The sequence below is a fragment of the Sus scrofa genome, chromosome 1 (genome assembly GCF_000003025.6).
Source record: "Sus scrofa isolate TJ Tabasco breed Duroc chromosome 1, Sscrofa11.1, whole genome shotgun sequence".
NCBI classification, from domain to species: domain Eukaryota; kingdom Metazoa; phylum Chordata; class Mammalia; order Artiodactyla; family Suidae; genus Sus; species Sus scrofa.
In genome coordinates this window covers 75,082,576-75,110,167 of record NC_010443.5, presented here as the reverse complement: position 1 = coordinate 75,110,167, position 27,592 = coordinate 75,082,576, and the positions used below count along the sequence as shown (strand labels likewise).

At 36.3% G+C, this 27,592-nt stretch overlaps 1 protein-coding gene across 2 annotated transcripts in view; it reads left to right on the top strand.

The window, feature by feature from the left end:
• The window catches only part of SESN1 (sestrin 1), a 113,644-nt gene that overhangs the window by 60,207 nt on the left and 25,845 nt on the right, over positions 1–27,592 (top strand). The gene's annotated exons all lie outside the window — the stretch shown is intronic.

Sequence of the window (27,592 nt, the reverse complement as noted above, 5' to 3'; positions counted from 1 at the left end):
TAATTAGATTTAAAAAAAAGTTGTTAGAAAAAATTCTTTCCAAATCGGTCTTAATTTATAGTGTTTATATTTTTCAATTTTTTATAGTAGAAAGACACAGACATATTGAATTCAAATACTTGCAAATATGTAATTTGTGGTAGAAGTCCTATATGTAAGCTTAATAAAGTAGACCTTAAGCATCAGAAATCTTCCCCTTTTTCAGTGATATTTAAGCCAAAAGTACAAATATTTATGCATTTATCCACCTAAATATTCATCTATTCCTTATCAGTGTTCTAAATGGTTTGCATAAGCTCTTGAGCATAAGGATATTAGATTCTTTGAAAATGATCTGCTGTATTGTTTTAATTTGATTAATTTGTACCCCAGGTCTATTGCCTTTGTTTTTTTACTGCTATTTAAAAGACAGTTTTGCAATGCTATGTTGGAATATTTTGTTATGAAATTTTAAAATAGTTCAGCAAATATGATAAGAGTTTTTTAATTTAAAAAATTGTATTGAATTTTTTATTTTTACTTTGCAAAGTTGTGTTAATTCCTGCTTTACAACAACGTGATTCAGTTACACACATACCCATATCCATTCTTTTTCAGGTTCTTTGCCCTATATAGGTTATCACAGAATATTGAGTAGACTATCCTGTGCTATGTAGCAGGTCTCCATTGACCATCCATTCCATATACAAAAGTTTGCATGTGCCAATCCCATACTCCCAATCCATACCCTCCTGATAACCATAAATTTGTTTTTGAAGTATGCGAATCTGTTTTGAGAGAGATTCCAGGATTCTTAGTTAAGCAATCAATTATTTTTTTCCTTTTTTAAAAAAATTGTAGTTGATTTACAACGTGCCAATTTCTGCTGTACAGCGAAGTAACCCAGTTGTATATATATATACATTCCCTTTCTTATCTTCGATCCTATCCCAAGAGACTGAATATAGTTCCCTGTGCTATACAGGAGGACCTCATTGCTTATTCATTCTAAATTTAATAGTTTACGCCTACTAATCCCAACCTCACAGTCCATCCCACACCCTCTCCTTCCCCCTTGGCAGCCACAAGTCTGTTCTCCATGTCTGTGAGTCTGTTTCTGTTCTGTGAGAAGGTTCATCTGTGCTGTATTTTAGATCCACATGTAAGTGATACCATATGGTATTTGTCTTTGTCTTTCTCTTTCTGATGTACTTCGCTTAATATGAGGGTCTCTAATTGCTCCATTATTTCATACCTTTTTATAGCTGAGTAATATTCCATTGTATATATGTACCACATCTTCTTAATCCAATCATCCGACGATGGACATTTAGATTGTTTCCATGTCTTGGCTATTGTGGATAGTGCTGCTATGAACATACAGGTCTAGGTATCTTTTTGAATTGTAGTTTTTTCCATATATATGCCCAAGAGTAGCATTGCTGAATCATATGGTAGTTTTTGTTTGTTTGTTTGTTTTGTCTTTTTGCCTTTTCTAGGGCTGCTTCCGCGGCATATGGAGATTCCCAGGCTAAGGGGTCTAATCGGAGCCATAGCCACCAGCCTATGCCAGAGCCACAGCAACGTGGGATCCAAGCCACGTCTGCAACCTACACCACAGTTCACGGCAACGCCAGATCCTTAACCCACTGAGCAAGGCCAGGGATTGAACCCGCAACCTCATGGTTCCTAGTGGGATTCGTTAACCACAGCACCACGACAGGAACTCCACATGGTAGTTCTGTATTTAGTTTTCTGAGGAACACCCATACTATTTTCCATAGTGGCTGTACAAATTTACATTCCCAGCAACAGTGTAGGAGGGTACCCTTTTCTCCACACCCTCTCCAGCATTTGTTGTTTGTTGACTTGTTAATGATGCCCATACTGACAGGTATGAGGTGGTACCTCATAATAGTTTTGATTTGCATTTCTCTGGTAATTGGTGATGTTGAGTATTTTTTCATGTGCTTGTTGACCATCTGTGTGTCTTCTTTGGAGAAATGTCTATCCAGGTCTTTTGCCCATTTTTCCATTGGGTTGTTGGTTTTTTGCTAAGTTGTATGAGTTGTTTGTATATGTTAGAGATTAAGCCCTTGTCAGTTGCATTGTTTGAAACTGTTTTCTCCTGTTCTGTAGGTTGTCTTTTTGTTTTTGTTTTTATGGTTTCCTTTGCTGTGCAAAAGCTTGTAAATTTGATTAGGTCTCATTTTTTGTTTGGTTGGTTGGTTTTTGTCTTTTTTGTCTTTTTAGGGCTGCACCTGCGGCATATGGAGGTTCCCAGGCTAGGGGTGGAATCAGAGCTGTAGTTGCTGGGCTACACCACAGCTCATGGCAACCCAGATCTTAACCCACTGAGCAAGGCCAGGGATTGAACCCACAACCTCATGGTTACTAGTTGGGTTTGTTAACCACTGAGCCATGACAGGAACTCCAGGTCTCATTTATCTATTTTTGTTTTTATTTCTATTCCCTTAGGAGAGTGATCTAAGAAAACATTTGTATGGTTGATGTCAGAGAATGTTTTGCCTCTCTTCTCTTCTAGGAGTTTTATGGTGTCTTGTCTTATGTTTAAGTCTTTAAGCCACTTTGAGTTTATTTTTGTGTATGGTGCAAGGGTGTGTTCTAGTTTCATTGTTTTACATGCAGCTCTCCAGTTTTTCCAGCACCACTTGCTGAAGAGACTGTCTTTTTCCCATTTTTCTGGGTTTATTTCTGGGCTCTCTATTCTGTTCCATTGATCTGTCTGTCTGTTTTTGTAGCACTACCACACTGTCTTGATTACTATAGCTTTGTAGTATTATCTGAAGTCTGGGAGAGTTATGCCTTCTGCTTTTTTTTTTTTTTTTTTTTTTTTTTTTCCTTCCTCAGTATTAAGCAATAAATCCTGAACTAATCAGTGCTGGATTATTAGACTATTTTATATTATTCACATATTGATTATAAGCCCTATTGTTTTACCATGACTTAAAGGATTTTTGTGATTGAATTGTGATTCTTTATCAAACCCTTCCTTTGGCTCATTAGTTGCTTGTTAGTGGCACAAGTACTTGTATAGGTGAATGCTGAGTTGTCCTTGGAGAGTATAAATGGTAAACTGTTGTCAGCTATTTTTATGTTTCAATTTAAAATGATGAACACTTTGCAAGCTGAGGGTATGTTATTAAAAATTTATACTAGTTTGTCAAATAGGTGGTTAACATTTCATTTGTTTTTAAGAAGTTAAATTCAAGGAAGTGATAGCCAAGGACACCTGTTTTAATTTAATCATTGTAGCAGAACACCTGATGGAATTTGCTGGCATTGCCCCAAGAGTCCTTGGACAAATGTTTATGTGAAGAATAGAGTAGCACAACTAAAATGATAAATCCATAATAACTTTCCCACATTTAACAACCAACTTGACAGAGAAATCAAATGTCTGAACATTAAGTTCAACCCTTTCATCCTTTCTCAATCTCCAGAAAACCCCCTCAAAAAACCTTCAGTTTTGTACTTTTGTGCCTAATCAATTAAAGAAATATAAATATAATAAAAGCAATATCATATAAATAAGAAACCTGTCAAGATAAATTATTTCTTTTGTGAAAAAAGGGAGAGTTGTTGTTGTTGCTTAAATAATTTTCATTAGTGCTGCAGCTGAAATTAACAATTCAAATAATAATTTCTAATCCCATAACTGGGGTTTTCATGCTAAAGATAACAGCTGGTATCAATAGGCCATGTGTTTCTAGCTATCTATCTTCCCAATCATGGTTCCTAAGTGAGCTCAGTCATCTGTATTCTTTCAAAGTCCTCCACTGGGGAGTTCTCTTGTGGCACAGTAGGTTAAGAATCCAGCATTATCACTGCAGCAGCTGATGTTGTTGCTATGGCATGGGTTTGATCCTTGCCCTGGGAACTTCTACATACTGCAGGCATGGGCCAACAAAACAAAATAAATCAAAGTCCTCCGTTGGCCTGATGGTACACACCCATTTGTGAAATCCAGCCATGGACATGGTGTAGTATGTGGCCACAAATGGCTCCAAATGGTGTTGAACGAAATAAACAGCCATTGGCAATTATACTAGGAGATAAAATGTCTGTTTTGAACTTAGTAAGAAGTGGTTTAAGTGTCTTCACTCTAGTACCTTTGAAAGAGTTTTTTGAGCATAATTTTATCTACATGATTTTCACCTTACATGCCAAGGTATAGTTTGAGTTTTCTCTCTTATATGAGTTTTACATTTGCATTTTAACAGAAAGTAATGGAATTAATCAGCTTATGGAATTATAGGAATTAATAAGCTTCAAGTAAATATGTAAAAGAAAGACAACCAGGTATCACATTACTGTTTTCATCTCTGAGGGAAAATTTGGGTGACAAATTTTTATGTGGGGTTTTTTTGTTTTTTTGGTAATAGTGCTTCTAAAATTACACCAAGTAAACAGCCATTTACTCTATCAGATCCTAAGGCCAGCCCTGATTTTACACACAGATGTCCAAGTTTCTCAAAAGTATAATATGGGAGTCCCCATCATGGTGTAGTGGTTAACGAATCCGACTAGGAGGCATGAGGTTGCAGGTTCAATCCCTGGCCTCGCTCAGTGGGTTAAGGATCCAGTGTTGCCATGAGCTATGGTGTAGGTCGCAGACGTGGCTTGGCTCCTGAGTTGCTCTGGCTCTGATGTGGGCCGGTGGCTACAGCTCCGATTCGACCCCTAGCCTGGGAGCCTCCTTATGCCGAGGGAGCAGCCCTAGAAAAGGCAAAAAAAAAAAAAAAAAAAAAAAAAAAACCCCACTATAATATAAATAAATATATCAACATAAAACCATGTATTTCTGGAGTTCCCGTCGTGGCTCAGTGGTTAACCCAACTAGTAACCATGAGGATGCAGGTTCAATCCCTGGCCTCTCTCAGTGGATCCAGCGTTGCCATGAGCTATGGTGTAGATTGCAGTCAAGGCTGGGAGCTGGCATTGCTGTGGCTGTGGTATAGGCTGGCAGCTACAGCTCCGATTCAGCCCCTAGCCTGGGAAACTCCATATGCCACGGGTGCAGCCCTAAAAAGACAAAATAAATAAATGAATAAATAAATAAAAATAAAACCATGTATTTCACCTCTGGTCTCAATTTTTTCATTGATAGAATGAAAGTATTGATACTTAGACACTCTCCAAATTCCTATTCTGGCTTTACTCAGTTTATTTTGTAATTATTTTAGCTCCGAAATTCTATGATTATTAAATCAGATGTGGACTAGATGCTGAATATAATTTCATTGTTTAATTACAGGGGATTTTAACATCTTGCATTACTTCAAAGTCACCCCCATAAATTAAGGTTGCCATAACTATTGCTATGCAAAGATACAAATTAATAGAGTTTATATAGTTTCTAGGGCCTAGTGATATTTACTATGTGAATAAAAACATACTTTTTTCTTCCCTAAATCCAGTTTCAAAGAATAAGATGTGAAAAAAACCTAGATTTTTAGGACCTTGCAGTACAACATTTGAGATTTTGATCAATGATTTTGATTGAAAGAATACATTTTCATGGAAAATAGTAGTGTAGTATTGTTGCATCACAGAGTCTTAAATAGCATCGTTTGTAAATGAGGTACTTGATTTTCTGGACTTATGTTCCATTGGAGAGAGAAAGACTGTCTTTACTATTTACAATGTTTTCATGCTTTTTTATGCTAGATCAGGAATATAACAAGTGTTTTGTTTTGGCTACATGTTATGGTCAGAGGCCCTGTAGAAAAAGACAAGGGATCTTGATCAGTAAGAGTTTTCTGACTCAAGAGCTAAACAAAAGCCAAAGAAAGTTTTTAAGCATAGTGTAAGACTTTTTGCTAGTATTGATGGGTCAGTGTTCCTCTTTTTCTCTGTTTCAGATTTATAATTGTTTCATTATTTTACTATAATTATTTGATGTTAATTTTTATATACTATAAAAAATTTTACTAGGTTAGAGCATCTTTATTAGGTTAGAAAGAAACATATGATACTTTCCTAATGGAGAAATACTGAGAATAATATTGCTCAACTGGAAACAGGAAAGTTAAAACTGTGGTGGCACTTCCTCCAGGTATTTAGCTCAAGCTGAAGCAGAGTTGTCTGAAAGTTAACAGGAAAAGAAACTACTTGTGAAGTGTTAAACCACAATCGAATAAAAAGTTTTTCATAATGTCATATTATATAGTATTAAGAACTAGATGTCATAAACAGGTTTAATAACATTTAATAAATACTCTTTCCCTCTGCTAAGGTAAAAACAACAAAAAGCACCAAAATCCCAATATCAGTAGCTGAGTTGTTTGGGTTTTTTGTTTTTGTTTTTTTGTGTTTCTGGAGCCATGTGTACCAGAGTACCATCTTTATATTTTAGGCAAAGAATTATTTTCAGGTTTTCTGTGTCTCAGAGAGAGATGACAGTCCAAAATTAAAATTCATATTAATTATTTGAAATTTTGAATTTATTTTTTCACTTTGGCAAATCCTAAAGATAACCCATAAAAGCGCATTTTAACTGCTCTCTAGCCCAACAATAGTTTTAGTAGCAAAAATGATGTTTACATGGAGTCCCTGTCTTGGCTCAGTGTTAACAAATCTAACTAGTATCCATGAGGACATGGGTTTGATCCCTGGCCTCTCTCAGTGGATTAACAGTCTGGCATTGCCTTGAGCTATGGTATAAATCTCAGATGTGGCTTGGATCCATTGTTGATGAGGCTGTGGTGTAAGCCAGCAGCTACAGCTCCAATTTGACCCCCAGCCTGAGAACTTCCATATGCTGTGTGTGCAGCCCTTAAAAGTCCCCCCTCCCCAAAAAAGAAGAGATGTTTACATTCTATTTTAGCAATGTTTTAATGAGAAAATCAAACCTGAATTTTGATCAGGGATTTCAATAACACTCCCTCCACATTCTGCTGAATCACCTCTTCCCTCAGAAGACACTGGTAGGAAAAGGTTCCAATGAGAGGTGAGAAGTGGTAGACATTCTAAATGGGGGCTGGGATTGGCAACAGAGGGGAGACTTGAGGGTTTCTGAAGGTCTTTGCTTTTAGCAATGCAAACAGCAGATATAATAATGAGGAGGGCAGTGGCTATGCTGTAAAGGTTCTAGAAGTTTAACAAAAGCTTGTCCCTTTTAATCATTAACACATGAAAGAGATTGTAAGGATATATGAAGCCCCATAAAATTCAGTGAATATGTGTTCCTTTCCCTTCTCCCTCCTTCTTTTGCTATACAGTTAAATCTTTGCCTCTGTCCCTGAGAGTTGTCCTCCACATCTCCTACTCTCTCTCCCTATATAACTGCTTTTTCTCAATCTTTTACATTCACTTCTCTTCCACTTTGACCCCTTAGGAAAATGTGGGACCTTAGAGATATAGTAGACAAATAGTAGAACACAATTCAATCTGCATTTTAAAACATTGCCTGACTTAGCTCTCTAATGTCAGGTCCTGTTTATTCATCATCTTAACAGAGTACCTAGTATACAGTAGGCACTCTACAAAATATTTTGTGTGGGTAATGAATAAATAAATGCTGGTTTTGATGACAGTTCCCTGATGAAGTTGAAAATCCAGGATGAAGAGCAAAATGGGCCCTAGAGTGGGTGGGCTAAAGGATAGGTTAGGAATATGATGACTCTGGTGGTGGTGGAGCAGCTGAATGAACCTACTCCTTCACTCTTCCTCCCTTAATGCCATGGAAATGAATCAAAGGTAATATCTATTGGGGTCCAGGAGTACAATGGGATAAAAAGAAAGGGAGCATAAAAAGACCAGGCATATGTAAGTTGAGAATGAACTTATTAAGAAGACATTCGAGCTTAAATTTTGTCTTTCACTTGGTCCGTATTTTTTAGGATTGGATTGCTCTAGGGTGCTGGTTCAGAAAATCCAATATAAGAGTTCTTATATAGGACAGTTTCTTTCTTTATCATATAATTGAAGATAGTCCTAGGAGTTGCTGTTGTGGCTCAGTGGGTGAAGGACCCAACATTGAGGATGCAGGTTTGCTCCCTGGCCTCACTCAGTGAGTTGAGGATCTGGCATTGCCATAAACTGTGGCATAGGTAGCAGATGCACCTTGGACCCAGTGTTGCTATGGCTGTAGTGTAGGCTGCAGCCACAGCTCCAATTCGACTCCTGACCTGGGAACTTCTGTATGCCACAGATGTGGCTGTAAAAGGGAAAAAAAAAGAAAAAAGAAAAAAATAATAAATCAAGGTAGTCCAGGACTGACTTAAAAGCTCCATATAATCATCAGGTACCCAAATCCCTTGTTTTTCTGGAAGCCTCAAGATATGGCTTCCACCTCTAAGACAGATGTCCAAGATAGCTGCTCCAGCTCTAGGATCACACCAACATTCCAGACAGAGGAAGAATTTACTGGGAGAATAAGCACGTTCTTTCTCACTTTAGTGACGTGTATTATGCACACTCCATTTCCCTTTATCATCACACTGACCAGAGCCTACCAGCTTGGACACATAGATGTAAGGAAAGCTTCTGGATAACTTATTTTTATTCTTAATGACAATATACCCACTAAATAGTTGGGGTGTTATTAACCATAGAAGAAGCAGAGAATGGACACCAGGGACAACTAGCCACCTCTACCACATTGACCAGTTTTCTTGGAAAAATGTCAGTAATAAAAGGTAGCCAAAGAATTGTTAGAGAAAATATTCAATATTGTATTCCTTTTAAGATATAGATTCTCTTATATAAAATCATTGAGGCTAGGCTGTACTTGATATTAAATTATTCACAGATATTGGTAAATATTGTAATTAGAAGAATCATAGCTGAGTTCCTGTTGTGGCTCAGTGGTAACAAACCCAACAAGTATCCATAAGGATGCAGGTTCAATCCCCAGCCTCGCTCAGTGGGTTAAGGAGCCAGCATTGCCGTGAGCTGCAGTGTAGGTCACAGAGGCAGCTCAGATCCAGCATTCCTGTGGCTGTGGGGTAGGCCAGCAGCTGCAATGCCATTTCAACTTCTAGCCTGGGAACTTCCTTGTACCACATGTCTGGCCCTGAAGAAAAAAAAAAAAAAAAGAATCATAGTATTACAAATACTAAATTTTAAAAATTACAGCAGTACCTAATAATTTGAATCTTAAATATGGATTGTTCAAACCTAAAACACCAAAAGGAGGAGTAAATTTTGAGTATTTCACAAATTCTGTGCTAAAGAGTTACTTTATATTCTAAGTAAGACAGAGCTGCTGGTTCACTGTATTGTAGCTTACTGTGTATATCTCAAAGCTAATATTTACTCACCACTACTATTAGAGTCACTGCGATTTCATGTAATCCTCTGGCCTTCCAAGATCACTATATTATCATTCCCATTATACAGCTGAGGATATCAAGGCTAAAAGAGATTTAAGTTATCCTTTATCCAGGTTGTTAGACTCTAATGTCAATATTTTTAGTCATTATACTTAGTGTTTCTTCTTTTTAAATGTTTGATAGTGTAATCTGATTGTCATCTTTTGTCTTCATAGAAACACAGCTGAAATCAGCTGTGAGAGACAGCGCTACCTAAATGCTAGTTCTTATTTATTGTGACTATTTTTCTTGTCCAGATGGCAACCTGATAGTATGAGGGTGCAAAAATATTGGCACTGTCAATACAGTAATTTACTTGTTTCTAGCAGTTTTCATATTATTACATTTTGTTCTTATAGCTACCCCAAGAAGTGACTAACTCTCATTTTGTAAATGAAAAATCTAAGGCATGGGAAGATAAAATAATGTACTAGGGTTGGGATTCAGATCTTCTCATTTTAAGTTCTGATTCTTTTCACTTAATCATGCTGCTTTGATTTCTAAAGATAATTGCAGAAGGACATTATGGAATTAAAAATAGCTGAAGGTTCCTCTGTATGGCACAGGAAACTATATTCAATATCCTGTGATAAACCATAATGGAAAAGAATATGAAAAAGAATATATATATGTTATACATATATATGTGTGTATGTATGTTTAACTGAATCACTTTGCCATATAGCAGAATTTAACATATTGTAAAACAAATATTTCAATAAAATAAATAAAACTTTAAAAACAAGCTGCATGGTCACAAATAAAATAAATAAATGCTTCAATAAAATAAATAAAACTTTAAAAAACAAACTGGAGGCATCGTCCACAAGTGAACAGTCACAAATAAAAGCAACCTCAATATCCTCTCCATAAGCATCTCATCAAAACTATCTTTGACAACACCATCTTTGCCTTATACACTATTTGTTTAGGTATAAAGTGGAAAGAAGCAAAAAGCTTCTTGGAAAATGAATTTTCTTCTAATTAATAGTCAGTTTTTAAGATTCTGCCTTCTTGAATTTACAGACTATGTCTCCTGGATTCCATTTCTACTGTCATCACTGATTTATACCCCAGTTAACTAGACCATTACCCTGTCTTAAATTCCACCTGCCCTTAGTTTCTCCCCACCACTCAGACCGTCCTAGAGGTTTCTCTTAATCTTCTAAAATCAAAGCTCAGTCACCTCATTTCCTTGCTTGACAATTTTTTAAGCTCCTTGACTTCTTCTGCTTATCTGAATCCATGGCACTGCTTGTACCTTTAATGTAATTCCACCGTATGTGGTTCTTCATTGGATTGTAAAGCTTCCTAGGGCTGAAACTCTGTTTCTTTCATCTTTGTGTACTCTGAAATACCTTGCATGGGTTCTTGCAAAGCACTGTGCTCCCTGTAGAGTTCTTAAATGAAAACTGTTAAATTCTTTGCTCCCTTTAAGGCCAAAATATGGTTTTTTAAAAATTGCAGCCTATTATCCTGAGGCAGTGGTTGTAAAAAGTGTATCTTCTTCCTACCTTTGTCATGACCCTGATCTACTCCTCTCCTCCATTAAGGGCCTTGGGTAGATAGAAGAAAAGAAGGTTTGTAATTATCTCTTTCAGTGAGACTGAGGCCATCTTCCAAATTACATTCTTCCTTATTTTTAAGTATGCCTGTATTTGTATCTGTCTTCTTACCTGTTCATATAATCTTAAGAAAACTAACCCCTAAATCCATTTCCCAATATTATACCCATCCTTACTTCCTCTGACTCACCCATTAGGTGCCAAGGGATTCAGTGCTGGGCAAGATACGTCATTTCTTACCCTCAGAGCTTTCAGTTTATTAAGGAAGACTAGCTAGCCCACTAGGAATTACAATGCAGAGAAATAAGAGCTATAACAAGGGAAGTATACAAGGAGGATATTTAACTCTGGCTTCTCTGAGGCAGTAACTTCTAACTTCAGACTGGAGGTGAGAAGTGGCCTGAGATTAAAGGGAACAGAATTGTAGTCAGAGAGAAGAGCATGTGCACAAGTCCAGGAATGATGCCCGTGGATGGACTATGAAGTTCAGTAAAGTCTTGAGACTGAGAAGAAGGGGAACAGTTAGTCTCACTACCTCTTCCTTAGATGTGCACAGATTTCCTTTTCCTGTGCTCGTTTTGTACACTTGTGAAAGTCACTGCTTTCACCGCTTTATGCCGCTACTCAGAAATCTCTTAGGGCTCCATTATTGCCTTTTGCTCTCTCGCGTCTTCTCTTTCAAAGGCTTTGTATGCTCCCTAAACTGACCCTAACTTATTTCTGACAACTTATTAACTCACATCCCCTGCCAGGGATACAAGAATCTGCTTAGGGTCTCTTGAGTTCACCAAGCTTGTTCTCTCCCCTGTTCCACTCCCCTCTACCCAGCTTTCAAGACTACACTGACTGTCTACTCCTGCATATTTTCAGTTTGCAGCCTATAATTTAACACAAAATTATACATTGCCTAGTATTGTCCTCATTGTTTCTGTGTTCTTTATTCATCAACGGATTATAACCTCCCTGAGGTCTGGCTCAGAAGCTACATTTTAAACTGTAGAGTAGGGGAAAGAAAGGGGCACTGACCTAAAGTCAGATAGACTGTGTTTGACTCGCAGCTCTCTTTACAGGTTGGCTGGTTTCTCCTTGGGTAATACGGGAATAATGAGATCCATCGCACAAGGTTGTTGTGAGAAATTGCCCACGTCACTCCATGTGAAATTCATGAACTGTAAAACTATGTACAGTTTCATTTTGTGCCATTATTGCTGTTTTGTGCCACTGTAAAACTCTATATACAGTTTCATTTTGTGCTATTGTAGAGTTATGTTAATTATATCATGTGAGGTTTTATGGTTCTTTCTAAAACACTGGGATCTTGATAATTTCAGATAGCTATTTTTCCTTTGTGACATATTCCTCTCTAATTCAGGTCTGGGTCATTTTTATTCTTCTTCTATTTCACCTATTTCTACCCTGTCCTCAAACTTAAGGATCAAATCATTTTAGGTAGTCAAAAAAAGAACATTTTAAGACAGGAAAGAGTTCAGTTGCTTAGTTTATTGATCCACTGAAAAAAATCACCCATTGTCTGTTTCCTTAGCATATTCTGCATGCATTACTGAACGAATCACTGGAGCTCTTGCTGTGGCACAGTGGGTTAAGAATCCAACTGCAGGGGCCCTGGTCGCTGCAGAGGCACAGGTCATCCCCAGCCCTGCATTGTGCATTATAAGAAGCAGCCTTGCTGTAGCTGCAGCTAGGTACAGATGTGACTTGGATTCAATCCCTGGCCCAGAAACGTCCATATGCTGTGGGTGCGGCCATTTAAAAAAAAAGAAAAAGAAGAAGAGTGAATTACTTAGCATCCACACTTGACATGAATGCTCTGGATGTAGAGCACTACTCAGGCCTTTGTGGGCATTCATAGTCCTTAGTGATTTTTCTGATTTCCTTGCTTCTCCAGAACTCATTATTTTTGATTTTTATCTCTCTCCTTAGACCAGATTCTCAGATCAAGGGTTCCTATTAATGACTTCTTGTCAGATACTAAATCTCAGATTCTGAGAGTTCCAGACCTAGGGATATTGCTCATGCTACTACAGGACCAAAGAGTAGAAAATCTGAGGAGGCAGGCACATGCCTCTAATCCCAAGTGTCAGGAAAAGCTATGGCCAAGTTTAAATCCCATTTTATTAATTTTTACCTGCCATTTGTACTAGAGGGAGAGAAGGGACCCAGCATACTGATGTTGGTTACCTTAATATCTAAGAGTTTACATGATCTGTCCGTTTTTGATTGTATCTAAGAATTTTACTGAGGGGTTGAAGAAGCTTAGTAAAGTAGACTTTAATTGAATATGCATTTATATAAGAAAATAATGAACATTTCCTTCTTTACTAAGAAAAACAGAGTAGACAAATCTGCTTGTTACTGGGGGAAGGGGTGTTTTGGGGGAAGAGGAAGCAGTAGAAAAACGGCAACATTTTAATTCATACGCAAGAAAAATATTTGATAAAGCAGAATCATCCCTGCTACTCATAATAATTGTTCTGAAAAGAAATGTCATGAATCAAGTCTGTTTATTCTGTAGACCACTTTTTTGGTACAATTACTGTGTTTTGAATCATGGTTTCCATTGTTCCTAATAGTGTCTTTAGTCATTAATGGCTTGGAAGAAATCATTCTAGGACGTGGAGCTCTACAATCTTTAGAAACAGTAGCTCTCTGAAATTCCTTGTAGAACTCAAGACTATTTTTGCTATTTTAGTCCCCCATTTACTGCCTACATTATCACAAATGTTCTGTAATAAATAATTTTCTTAAGCGTAGAAGATACATATCCTGAAATCATCATGTTCATACACTAAATCTCTATTTCAGAGTAGTCATGAAACTAAGTATTTTAGACTCTTATCAAGCAAACAATTTAAACTAAATCTATCTAAGACAGTTAATGTTCATTTTTCAAGGTAATCGTCAAACCTGGTTCAAATATACCTTCTCTCATGCTACCAATAGGCAGCATTGTGTGACTCCAGTACCATTTTTTTGTATCTTCATCTGCAGATTTTTTGGAATGTTTTAAAGGTTGTTATTCTCTGATAAAAATAGCCATGGTTGGGGGAGTTTTTAAATGTACCTCTTTGCTCAGCACACTGCTTACATGGCTCAGTCTTTGTTCTGTGCCAGCTCCTAGGATTGAAGGAATCATTTTTAAGTAGTAGATTCTTTTTATCTCTGTTATGTGTCCCTCAGTTTTCCATGTGACATCAACTAATACTGCTTTTTAAAAATGCTTTTTTATGACTGAAGTAAAACTGTATTATTTAACCCTGTCTTACTCCAATATCTGCCTTCTCTAGTCTCTGGGAGAAAGACCACTTTACTTTTTTGCTGTATAGAGTTAATATAGTAGAAAATCATCAAAACAGGACATAGATTGGAAGAAAATATTTACAACACATATATTGAGAGAAAGTACTTGTATTCAGAAAAACAGCTCAGTAACAAGACAACCAACCTAATTTTTTTTAATGGACAAAATATTTGAACTGGCACTTCAAGAAGGAAGATATTTACATAATCAATAAGCACATTAAAAGATTTTCTATATCAATAGCTATTCAAGATATGCAAATTAAAACCACAATGTACTATCATACTACCCAAGAGCTTCTCAACTTCAGCGCTTGACATTTTGGACCAAGTAATTATTTGTTATGAGGGCCTGCCCTATTTGACAGAATCCCTAGCCTCTACCAACTACATGCTAGTGGCAGTCCACCTACCTACCAGTTGTGAAAACCAAAAATATCTCCAGACATTGTCAAAGTCCCTTGGTGGGGGTGGGGCAAAAATCAGGTCCAGTTAAAAACCACTGCATTACACCCATTAGACTGACTGAAATTTAAAATCCTAACTAAGGGTTGGCAAAGATGGGAAGCCACTGAAATTCTCATACACTGCTGGTAGAAATGTAAAAATGGTATAACCACTATGGACAACCATTTGCCAGTTACTTAAAAAGTTAAACCTATGCTTATTATATGAGCCAGCCGTTCCACTCTAAGCAAAGAGGAATGAACGCATATATTCATGCAAAGCTATTTAAGATCCTTAGGGAATGAACTGTCCTACTTAGCTGAGAATTTTACCTGTGAAATGAAAGTCTTAGGTACAAAGAACCTTTTCTTATTAGTTGATTATAGTATTTTCCCTTCTTTCTTACTAGGATCATATTGCTTCTTCCTGAACTAAAACTCCCTCAGTGAGAATCCATTGGCATATAGTTTTTATATCTTAAACTGTGTTTCTTGCACTCACTTTCTTAAAAGATAGTTTCATTTATTAATGTAATTCAAGAATGGCCATTTTCTCTCAGTCCTTTGAAGACAGTATTCTATGATCTCTGAATTCTATTATTAAAAATGAGACTCTTGGAGTTCCCATCGTGGCTCAGAGGAAACAAATCTGACCAGTAACCATGAGGATGCAGGTTCAATCCCTGGCCTCGCTCCGTGGGTTAAGGATACGGCATTGCTGTGAGCTGTGGTGTAGGTTGCAGACACGGCTCAGACCTGACATTGCTGTGGCTGTGGTATAAGCCAGGCACTACAGCTCTGATTTGCCCCCTAGCCTGGGAACTTATATATGCTGCGGATGCGGCCCTAAAAAAATAAATGAATAAATATTAGGCTCTCAGTTAATTTTTCCTTTGTAAGTAATCTAGCTTTTTTCTCTTTAATAACCATTAAGATCTTCCTTTTTCCTTATAAATTTTCAGTTTTCACTCTATGTCAAGATATGTGTGTGTATATATATATATATATATTTCCATGAAAGGAAATGAATCCCATGCAGAGGGAATTCTGCATGGGATTCATTTCGCTTCCTGGAAAAATGAAGATTGGTGTCTTTAGTCGGTTCTAGAAAATTCTCAACCATCGTCCTTTAGAATATTGCTTTTCTCCTTTTAGAATTCCACTTTGATATACATTAGACCTTCCATTCCATCCTGTTTTTTATTTTTTCTTTCATATTTTCCATCTCTCAGCATTATGTGATATTTCCTCAGATGTGCTTTCCAGTTTATTAATAACTTTCTCTTTGTCTATGCTGAATATCCATTTAATTTTGTTTCAATTATTATAAAATCTTTATTTGATTCATTATCAAATCTGGGGAGGGTTGCTTCTTGTTCCTCACACGTACTTTCTATTTCCTTCAAAAATTTAAGAAACAAATGAAACTGGCATTCTGTATCAATAATTCTAACACCTCAAGTCTATATGTCCGAGTCAGGTGATTATTGTTTCTTCAGACCTCACTAATGATGCTTTTTTTTTTTTTTTTTTTTTTTTGTCTTTTTAGGGCCACACTTGCAGCATATGGAGGTTCCCAGGCTAGGGGTCCAATCGGAGCTGTAGCCACTGGCCTACACCACAGTCACGCCAATGCCAGATCCAAGCTGCATCTGTGATCTGCAACACAGCTCATGGCAACACTGGATCCTTAACCCACTGAGCAGGGCCAGGGATCGAACCTGCATCCTCATGGATGCTAGTCAGATTCATTTCCGCTGAGCCAGGATGGGAACTCCTACTGTTGCTTTTTTTTCATGGTGTTTCATTATTGTAATATTATATTCATTGGAATTTTTCCTCCTTCAGAAATAATCTGTATTTCTCACTGGAGCCCCCAGGACATAACCAACCCACCTTAACTGAATTTGTGCCTTGTTTTTTGTTTGTTTGCTTGTTTGAAGACAGATAGGTAGAAGGATTTAAAGCCCCAACTCCTCATATGTGAGCCACTTTGTGTTCATAAATTTTCAGAGATTTCACCCCTTCTACCAAGAACAAAATCTCCTTTTGTAGATGAAGTGTTTTTCCTAGTTCATGCCTTCAATGATTGCTTAGCCCTTTAGGGCTTAGCCTTATGCTGGGGTCTCTTGCCCACCTCCCAGTTTTCCAAGGCCTAGGCCCTGTGTTTCGTTCCCTGTGCTGCTGCTCTAGTATACTGGGGATTCATAGTTACCAGCCTCAGTCAGTCATCACTCCCTCTTTGGATTCCTCTCCTATTGATCATTTTTGACTTCTAAGGATTTCTATTACTTTGGCAGTTCAGTCATACCTTTTTTTTTTTTCTTTTTACAACCGCACCTGTGGCATATGGAAGTTCCCCAGCTAGGGTTCGAATCAGAGCTGCAGCTGCCGGCCTACGCAACAGCCACAGCAACAGCAACGTGGGACCCAAGCTACATCTGTGATCTATGCTGCAGCTTGCAGCAAGGCTGGATCCTTAACCTATTGAATGAGATCGGGAGTTGAACCCACATCCTCATGGATACTAGTTGCGTTCTTAACCTGCTGAGCCACAAGAGGAACTCCCAGTCATACCTTTTAAATTATATTTCTTATAGAAATATTTGTAGGTGTTTTGTACATGAATAAGAATCATTACCATGAGGTTAGTTATTACCCTAATCTATCAGAGAGTGTTGATATCAGGACTCCTTAAAGCCTAGGACAGAGTACCCTTTTATTAATGGCCTACTGCTATACTGTCCCTTTCCTTATTTCTTCTTTCTAGAATTTTTCTGACTCTTCCCTTGTGATCAAATGGTTAACATGCTTTCACTATCATTTTAAACAGTAGTCCCTACTTCCTTCTAAATTACTATGCACTTAGTAAATAAACAAGCTTGTTATAGTTTTACAAAGTAAAAGTAAATTGTGTCTAAGACAGGTAAACTAAAGTTTTTCCTCTGAGGATAGTACATACTCTTGGGTATATAAACTCTGTGGCATCTCTTTTACTTTTTTTTTTTTTTTTTTTTTTGCTTACTTGTTCTAGATTCTATTCTTGAGATTGCCAAAAAAAGTCAATTCAGGTATAATGAGATATTACTATATTGATAGTTTGTAATAACCACCTATTTTGATCAATATTACTGATTTTCAAATATGAAAAAAACATTTTAAGGGGTGTTTGTGTGTAAATAATCATTGGATTTAATCCTACTGTATAAATTACTCTGAATTCTTTCATTTTCTTTCTTTCTCTTTCTTTCTTTCTTTCTGGAGTAGGCAATATGATATTTAGCCACTAAGAAAAACTGCCATTTTTAATTTTTTAAAATTAAAGTGTAGTTGATTTACAATGTTGTACCAATTTCTGCTGTATATAGCAAAGTGACCCAGTCATATACATATGTGTGCATGTATATATATATGTATTTTTTCCCTTTCTTATATTATTTTCTATCAGGGTCTGTCCTAACAGATTGGATATGGTAACCTCATTGCTTATCCATTCTAAATGTAATAGTTTACATCTACTAACCCCAAACTCAGAGTCCATCCCACTCCCTCCCCCTCCCCCTTGGCAACCAGGTCTATTCTCTATGTCTGTGAGTCTGTTTCTGTTTTGCAGATAGGTTCATTTGTGCCATATTTTAGATTCCACATATCAGTGATATCATATGGTATTTGTTTTTCTCTGACTTGAGAATTTGCAGTTGTGTCCATGTTGCTGCAAATGGCATCATTTTGTTCTTTTTATTTTTTAAAATTTTTATTATTTTTTTATTTTTTGCTTTTTTAGGGCCAAACACGTGGCATATGGAGGTTCCCAGACTAGGGTTCTAATTGGAGCTGGATCCACCTGCCTAAACCACAGCCACAGCAACACCACATCCGAGCTGCGTCTATGATCTACACTACAGCTCATGGCAATGCCAGATCCTTAACCCAGTGAGTGAGGCCAGGGATCAAACCTGCAATCTCATAATTCTAGTTGGATTCTTTTCTGCTATGCCACAATGGGAACTCCTCGTTCTTTAAAAAAAAAAAAAAAATCAATACTCTTTATATTTATAGTTGTTCTAAAATTAGGTTGTGATGATGGTTGTACATTTCTATCCCAAACCCCAAGTCCATCCCTCCCCCACAACCTGTCTCTTTTGGTAACCATAAGTTTTTAAAAGTCTTTGAGTCTGTTTCTATTCTGTAAGTTCATTGTATCTTTTTTTTAGATTCTTTCTATAAGTGATAGCATGTGATATCTGTATCTCATTGTCTAACTTGACTTAGGATGATAATTTCTAGGTCCATTCATGTTGCTGCAAATGCCATTATTTCATTGCTTTTTATGGCTAAGTAATACTCCATTGTGTATATATGTACCACATCATCTTTATCCACTCCTCTGTCAATGGATATTTAGGTCGCTTCCATGTCCTGGCTAGTGTATGGTGCTGCAATGAACATTGGGGTACATGTTATCTTTTCATGTCATGGTTTTCTCAATACCCAGGTTTTTTTCTCAATACCATGGTTTTCTTAGATTATCTACCCAGGAGAAGGATTGCTGGATTACATGGTAATTATATTTTTAGTTTTTTGAGTTTTGTTTTTTGAGGAATCTTCATACTATTTTCCATAGTGGTTGCACCAGTTTACATTTCCACCAAGAGTGTAAGAGAGTTCCCTTTTCTCTGCACCCTCTCCAGCATTTATTGTTTGTAGACTTTTTTTTTTTTTTGTCTTTTTAGGGCCATACCCACAGCGTATGGAAGTTCCCAGGCTAGGGGTCAAATCAGATCTGTAGCTGCCAGCCAGCAACACGAGATCTGAGCTGCATCTGTGACCACAGCTTACAGTAACACCAGATCCTAACCCACTAAGAGGGGCCAGGGATCAAACCCATGTCCTCATGAATACTAGTCTGGTTTGTTACCACTGAGCGATGACAGGAACTATTGTTTGTAGACCTTTTGATGATGGCCATTCTGGCTGGTGTAAGGTGGTGCCTCATACTAGTTTTGATTTATATTTCTCAAATAATTAGTGATGTTGAATATCTTTTCATGTGTTTTTTGGCCATGTGTACATCTTCTATAGACATTTGTCTGGATCTTCTGCCCATTTTTTGATAGGGTTGTTTGTTTTTTGGTATTGAGCTGCAGGAAGTGTTTATATATTTTGGAGATTAATCCCTTGTCAGTTGCTTCATTTGCAAAGATTTCTCCCATTCCGTGGGTTGTCTTTTCATTTTGTTTATGGTTTCCTTTGCTATGCAGAAACTCTTTTTTTTTTCTGTATTTTTGCCTTTTCTAGGGCCGCTCCTGTGGCATATGGAGGTTCCCAGGCTAGGGGTCCAATCAGACCTGTAGCCGCCAGCCTACACCACAGCCACAGCAACATGAGATCCGAGCCAAATCTGCAACCTACACCACAGCTCACGGCAACGCTGGATCCTTTACCAACTGAGCAAGGTCAGGGATTGAACCTGCAACCTCATGGTTCCTAGTCGGATTCGTTAACCACTGAGCCCCGATGGGAACTCCTATGCAAAAACTTTTAAGTTTAATTAGGTCTCATTGGTTTATTTTTGTTTTTATTGTCATTACGCTAGGAGGTGGATCTTAGAAAATATTGCTGTGATTTATGTCTGAGAGTGTTCAGCCTATGTTTTCCTCTAAGAGTTTTATAGTATCCAGTCTTATACTTAGGTCTTTAATCCATTTTGAGTTTATTCTTGTGTATGGTGTTAGGGAGTGTTAATTTCATTCTTTTATATGTAGCTGTCCAGTTTTCCCAGCACCACTTATTGAAGGGACTGTCTTTTCTCCATTGTATATTCTTGCCTCTTTTGTCATAGATTAGTTGGCTGTAGGTGCATGGGTTTAATTCTGGGCTTTCTATCCTGTTCTGCTGATTTATATTTCTGTTTTTGTGCCAGTACCATACGGTTTTGATGAGTATAGGATAGGAATAGGATTAAAAATGTACAAGGTAGGTTCCTAGTAGGTACTTAATTAATATTGGCTGAATGAATGTTGGATAAATAGGCCAATATATCCATATATATAGATATCAGTGAATTTAACAGAAACATGCATATGCAGCCAATTCCTGATGTATAGATACATAAATTTTAAGATATATGTGTTAAGTAATCAGTAAGACTTGAATGGATACCGTTTTAAATTATTAAGGTTTAGGAGCCCAAGGAAAATATGAGCTTGCTGTAGAGTTTCTCTTTCCCAAGTGATGTATTGAAAATACTTTTTTTTTTTCCCTCCATTTAGCCTAGCTTCGTTATCTGTGACAATTGAAGAGAGGAAAAGGATGAAGTAAGGCCATCACCAATAAGTAAAACCTAGAGCTATTCTTCAAACATTTAAAAATTTTCTTCTACCTTCCCGTGGGTATATAGAATACAATGAAATATTGACAGGAAATATACATATATACATTTTTGACAGTACCGTGTGGTATTAGTAGCAAATCTCCTATGTTTTTTAGTGCATGATAAGTTTAGGAGATAATAGGTGATATGGCAAGTCAAACTGATCTTAATTTTTTTTTTTTTTTTTTTTTTAGGGAACTAAAACCAGCAAATGATTTTAAACAGTACTTAAAGAAAAACCAAAAAGGTTGTTTCTGAAGATTTTTACAGAAAATATTGGAAACTGCTTTAGGATACTTTATAAGTTTAGCAAGCCAAAAGCAGAATGAAGAAAGTTATTGTTTCACAGTGTTTTTGTGTCTCTGTTACAAGTAACACTCTGTCAGTTTGAGAAAATATTGAACTTTACACTAAACATTACAATGATGAAATCTGAAGCTCTTTGAAAATCCCTTCTAAGTCCTCTGAAAACTTTCTTCTTTCAAAGAAAGATATGTACTGAGTGGTAGAAGGAGGGGAAATTACATAGAAGGACATTGTGCAATTTGTTGTGTGAGTGCTTGTTTTGAAGGTTGTTATTTTTATGTTGTTGTTTTTAATCATATTTTACATTTAGGGATTTGGACGTAACATTTTCTTATTGGGTACCCCACCATCACTGCAACTTATTCCCCTTAAATTTTGGAAATTGAGTATTAGGGAATTTTAAAAGGGAAGGATCTTTTTTATCCCAACACATTCTTTTTTTCTTATACATATTTCTGCCCTTATCCTCTGTCCAAAGACGAGAAAGAAAATTGCCCACAAAATTCTGTATTTTATTATGAATACACAAATATTTTAAAGGTAACTCTAATATATACAGTAAATGGCATTATATGGTAAAAACAAAATTAACACTATATTATAAAAATCTGATATATTGTGTTAAGGGCTGGTAAAGAAGATTTTATCTTTATGTTACTTTTAACCCAGGTCAGTGTATCCTGTTTTATAACATGTGCTCTGCACTGACACTATATAATTTTAAAAAGAGAGAGAAAGAAAAAAAAAAAAAAAACACTGAAAGTTGGATTTCATGGGTAGCTGGAGCGGTTGAGTCCTTACCTATTTGTCTGCTTTCTTACTGGCTGAAAGCTGTTGCTAAGCTTGTGTTTTTTTTGTGTTCTTAGGGAAAGTCAAAAGTTGAGTTTGACCTATTTGAACTGTATCCTGCTGCTTTTGACTCTGCTTTGCTTTTTCTCCTGATCCACATACTTATTTTTTTCTGATATCTTTTGAAGTTCAGATTTTTCTAAACCCATCAATTTGTAAATGTAGTGTGTAGTGTGCATTTTAAGATTTTAAGGTTTTAATTGTATTCTTGTAATGCATGAATTAGAATACTATGGTTTACTGTTTTTAATTTGGTTGAATACTTGAAAGTTGAATTTTCTGACATTTTAATTTTAAAGAGCAAATAGATTAAAGACTTGCCTGTTACAAACACAAAAGATAATTCGGATATCGATAATATCCTTATTGTTAAAAACAATTCCAAAGTGCATCATTGAAGAATTTACTAGATCAGCTTTTTGTGATTTAGATAAAAGCTTTATGGATCATGCTAGCATGTATGTCACTGAAGGATAAGATTGACTTTGTTTATGTTTTCTAGAGAAGGATTGGCAGTTTTTTCAGTTATAGACCAAATCTAGGACAGCCTACATAAAAGTCCTACTGGAAGGCAAGTTTAATTTGTTATTCAGTAGACCATAATTGAACAGTTGTGATTCTAAGAGCTTTTTCTCTAAGGCTCACTTTAGCATTGATGGGAATGAAACTCTGAATTAGATTTCCCCCAGAACTTGTCTAGAACCAGCAGAAATCCTGGGAACATTCTCTGAACCTTAAAGCCTGACCCAAGCCTTGGGTGAACAACATAGGGAGCTACAGACTAGCATGAATCCTCCACATCTGCTGGGAGTTCTCGTGTGCAGATGAGATGTGGCAGGTATACAAAAGTGATATTCAGATGTTACTGATTTTTTTTTTTTTGGTCAGCATAGTCTTTAGTCAAACAATATTACTAGAATTCTGATTTATATACAGTGTCTAAAACAGGCATTTTGTTAATAAATGATCTCTTTGAAGTTCAAATAAGTAAAGTTAAATTATTTATCAAGCCAATTAGTGAGAACAATGATGCTATTTTATGTTTCAAACAGATTTGAAATTAAGGGGTTGTGAATTATAGTTACAGTATGTCTGTATTTTCCTGTATTCATAATATCAGGGAAATCTGGATTCGCACAGCAAAGTGCCCACATGCTGTAGCAGTCCACTCACTACTGTAGTTTTACTTAAGCAGATGCAGACAGGCATGAATTTTAAAAAGGCCAGAACACACGAATTGTACTTGTCTTTGACACTGAAAATTTTACAGAAATATTCGTACATATACTCACAGAGATGGTGGAAGAAATTTTATTTACTCCAGGAACTAAATTAGTGACAACAAATAATTGTTTTGGTGTTTTCCAATGCATCTAATTTTTATATAGTTGGTAGTTGAGCTTGAAAAAGAAATCCCAAATCTAGTATTTCTTAATACCTCTAAAGTACTTGTAAGGACTGAATCCTAAGAAATACACTTTAAAAAAAATCACTGTAATATACAAAGAAGCCTAGTGTATGTAGAAGGAGGCCAGGTTCTGGTTAGCTTAAAGTATATAATTCTTGATAAAATCAGGAATTATATTAACAGAGTAGAACTTTAGAGCGGAAATAAAGTTTGAGAGATCATGAAGTTCAGTTGCCCTTTGTTTTAAATTTGAGGTGACTAAACCTAGAAGGGTTGTTATGAGATTACCATACCTTCTGTTTTGTTTCGGTGTGGGTTAGTTTTTTTGTTTTTGGTTTTTTTCCAGAATTGGACAGTAGAGTAGATGATTTCCTATTTAATGCTTCCTGACAGAATCTCAAGCTATCTGCCAACCTGTGTAACTTATAAGTGAGAGGTTTAAACCTAAATAAAGTAGATGGTCAGTCTCAAATTAAGATATTTCTGCTATGGGATTTAAGAAATTAAATGTATATAATTGGCATTCAGTGAATATTTATAAATAATGAATGACTGAATACTCTGTGTTTACATATTATTATGATTTTTGTTAATTTGTCAAATGATAGCATTAATATCCATACATAAACCTATGCCAAAACGTATTTCTTAAATTAGAGATGTAACAACTTTAAAAAGGATACTACCTTCCCCAACTTCTAATATCTGAATGAAATCCTATTTTAGTATTCTCAATTATTTGCTAAAAATTAGGAAAATCAGATTTTCTATTACTACAAATGAAATGATCTTAAATTCTTTTCAAAATTGAACTCATGTAAAAAAATTTTTAAGTTGTATTCTTTTTTGAGTATTTTTAGCTAAACAGAAAGATAGTATAAGTGGAAATAAATATACTTGTTGAACTAGAGTGCCCTGAACGTACTCTCATCCTTTGCACAAAAGGGAAAATGGCCCCCAGAGGTGCAGTGCGGTTTCAGAGAGCAGAATAACAACACATGAGAAAGTCCAGTGAATGGCACTTAATTTCTAAAATGCTTAACAATGTGCATGTAGTCTCTAGATGTGGCCTTGTACTTTGCGACCAGGTTAAGGATCTACAACTTAATACCCTCTTGGAAAACAAGAGATCTCAGAAGGAGGCAAAGAAAGAAGGTAATTTAAAGGATTAAAGTACCTACAACTAAAGATTATCACAAAGGAACTGAGTGGGAGTTCTCTGAGCTGTGTAGGAAAAGCACGTAACTGTAGAATATTCACTGTTTGGTGGCACTAATCATGGTGAGGAGGTCAAGATAGCTGTTATTAACAAAAATAATGTGATTAAAAGATTTTAGAATATTGTCACTAGGATTTTCTTTCTTTGAATCAAAATTATCTCCAGTGTGACTGAAACATTCAAAATTCAGACATGATCAAGCTAACGACTTACTAATGCACATTTAGCCTAAACATTTTAACCATGGGTCAATTCAATTTTACAAAGGAAGTAAACAGTTGAGAAATCAGTTCCATCAAGTCTGTGGGCTCAGCGTAAGTTGAAGATACTAGGTCTGATTTTAATCTATTTTGAAAAGATAATTTTTATATTATACCAGACTAATATATTCCTTGTACTTAAAATTATAGGTTACATATTAAAACCAGTTATTGCCTTGTGCCCACATCAGAAGCACTTTCAAAAATTAAAAAATATTTTCACATATGTTTTTTGGTACAGATGAAATCCAGCCCCTCAAAAACTGTCTTAAAAAATTGCACTCCCCTTGGATGATAAAACTATGGTCCACCAGATCCTCAGGGCAGAGCTTCCTTGCATACCTGCTTACATCTCTCACAAGCGTCCTATCCTAATAAATCTGTTTCTTGCCTAAAAATAATAATAATAATTACACAACACAGTATATATGTGCAGCCTGAGAAATATTTTCTACTTGAATATGTCATGTATTTAGTATCCTACATTACTTTTTTTTTTTTTTTAAGTTGGTGTCATTTCCTTTTCTCCTTCTTTAAAACCTTCAGTAAGTCTTACAAACACTTGGGATAAAGTCCTGACTCTCAATTTTGCATTATAATCACCCTTTTCCTGAACCTCATCCTATGCCATATTAAACTCATTCTTAAATTCAGGAACAATGCAAAAAGTAATTAGCCTCTAAAAGTTGTAATGAATGAATTCTCTCATTTAACTTTGATGTCTCAACAGACTCTTTCCTGTCATTTCACTTTAGGTAAGACCGAGGTTGTTTAAAGCCAAACTTAGTTACAAAATGTTTGTGAATTTGTCAAACAGTGGTATATATACAGGCAGTGTCTGATTTGTAAGTACCTGCCTGACTTAACAAGTGAGCCATATATATTAATATACAATTGCCAAATCCTATATCTTGGTATTTCAGGAAATCAAGAACAGGAAAATCAGAGGAGCTTGGGAGTATCTGGGGTTCCCAAGGAGAAGATGGGAAGAGGCTATGAAAAATGGAAGTTACTTGTTAGAACTGGAACCAAGAACAAGCTAATTCCCAAGCAGAGCCTGCCTGCCTGCCTAAATTGTGACCTCAAAGCCTCCAAAAACATTTGTCTAGATGGCCTAAAGCTTTTATAATATGAATATTGAACTTGAAATTCATTACTAAGCTTTCAGTTGAGTCACGCATTTTGGTTTGGTTTTTATGGAAACATCTCTGCGGAGTTCATTCATTCAGTACATTCTTAAGGGTCTACTATGTACTGGGCATTAAGAATTTGGAAATATAGCAGTGAGCAAAAAAGACAAACATTTTTATTCTGTGGAGCTTACATTCTGTTGGGAGAAACAAAGAAATTAGTATGAGTTATCAGCCCCTCATATAATGATGTGTGAATTAAAGAAGCCTGTTTTCTTTTTTTTTTTTTTTTTTTTTTTTTGGTCTTTTTGCCTTTTCTAGGGCCACTCGCGTGGCACATAGAGGTTCCCAGGCTAGGGGTCTAATTGGAGCCCACACCAGAGCCACATCAACTGGGGATCTGAGCAATCTGAACTGCGTCTGCGACTGACACCACCTACACCACAGCTCAGGGCAACGCTGGAACCCTAACCCACTGAGCAAGGCCAGGGATCGAACCTGCAACCTCATGGTTCCTAGTTGGATTTGTTAACCACTGATCCACGACGGGAACTCCCCATAAGAAGCCTGTTTTCTTCCTAATGCCTGCTAGTTACTCTGAGAGAAATAGTGGTAATGTGAGGAACAGGTAGGTTGTTGGGTAGACTCAGATGAGTTACACAGTGAGGGAGCTTTGGATAGCATGAAGGTGCCAAAGTTCTGGGGAGAGACTGAGAGGAAAGACAGGGATAGAGAAACTGAGGTGACAAACTCTCAAATACCAAGACCAAGCATTCCATGTTCTCTTCTTTCTTTTCTTTTTAAACTAGATCTCACTCTCAGTATAAGCAAGGAAGATACTTTTTTCTTTCTTCTTGCCTTTTTTTTTTCTTTCTTTCTTTCCTTCCTTCTTTTTTTTTTTTTTTTTTTTTGCCATCAGAATCAAGAACTTAGGCTAATACACAGTTATTGAAAATTTTAAAATACTCATTAAAAGAAGCAGCCCAGCTTCTGCTGCTTTGGATTCAGACAGACCTAGGTTTGAATCTCAGGCTGCATTTTTACTACTTTTACAACCTTGGACAAGTTACCCATACTTGATGAGTTTCTGTTTTACAGATTTGTAAAATAGGAATAATTATATTGCCTTATATGTGTAGAGTTCTTAATGTTTGATATGTTGGCCTCATTATCATTAACCTGGAAAACCTGACCATGATGTAACATGCTTGTTCTTTGAGGGAAAGTGATTTTCTAATTTAAAACCACCAACATTATTTGGAATACTGTTTATTTACAAGTATGAGTGATGGTTTATGTTTTTAAAATCCTGTATAGAAATTTAAAACTGCATTTCTAAAAGAAGAAACTCTAAAGGAGAGAAAGAGAGCAAAGATGTGTCAACATTCTTGCTTCCTTATA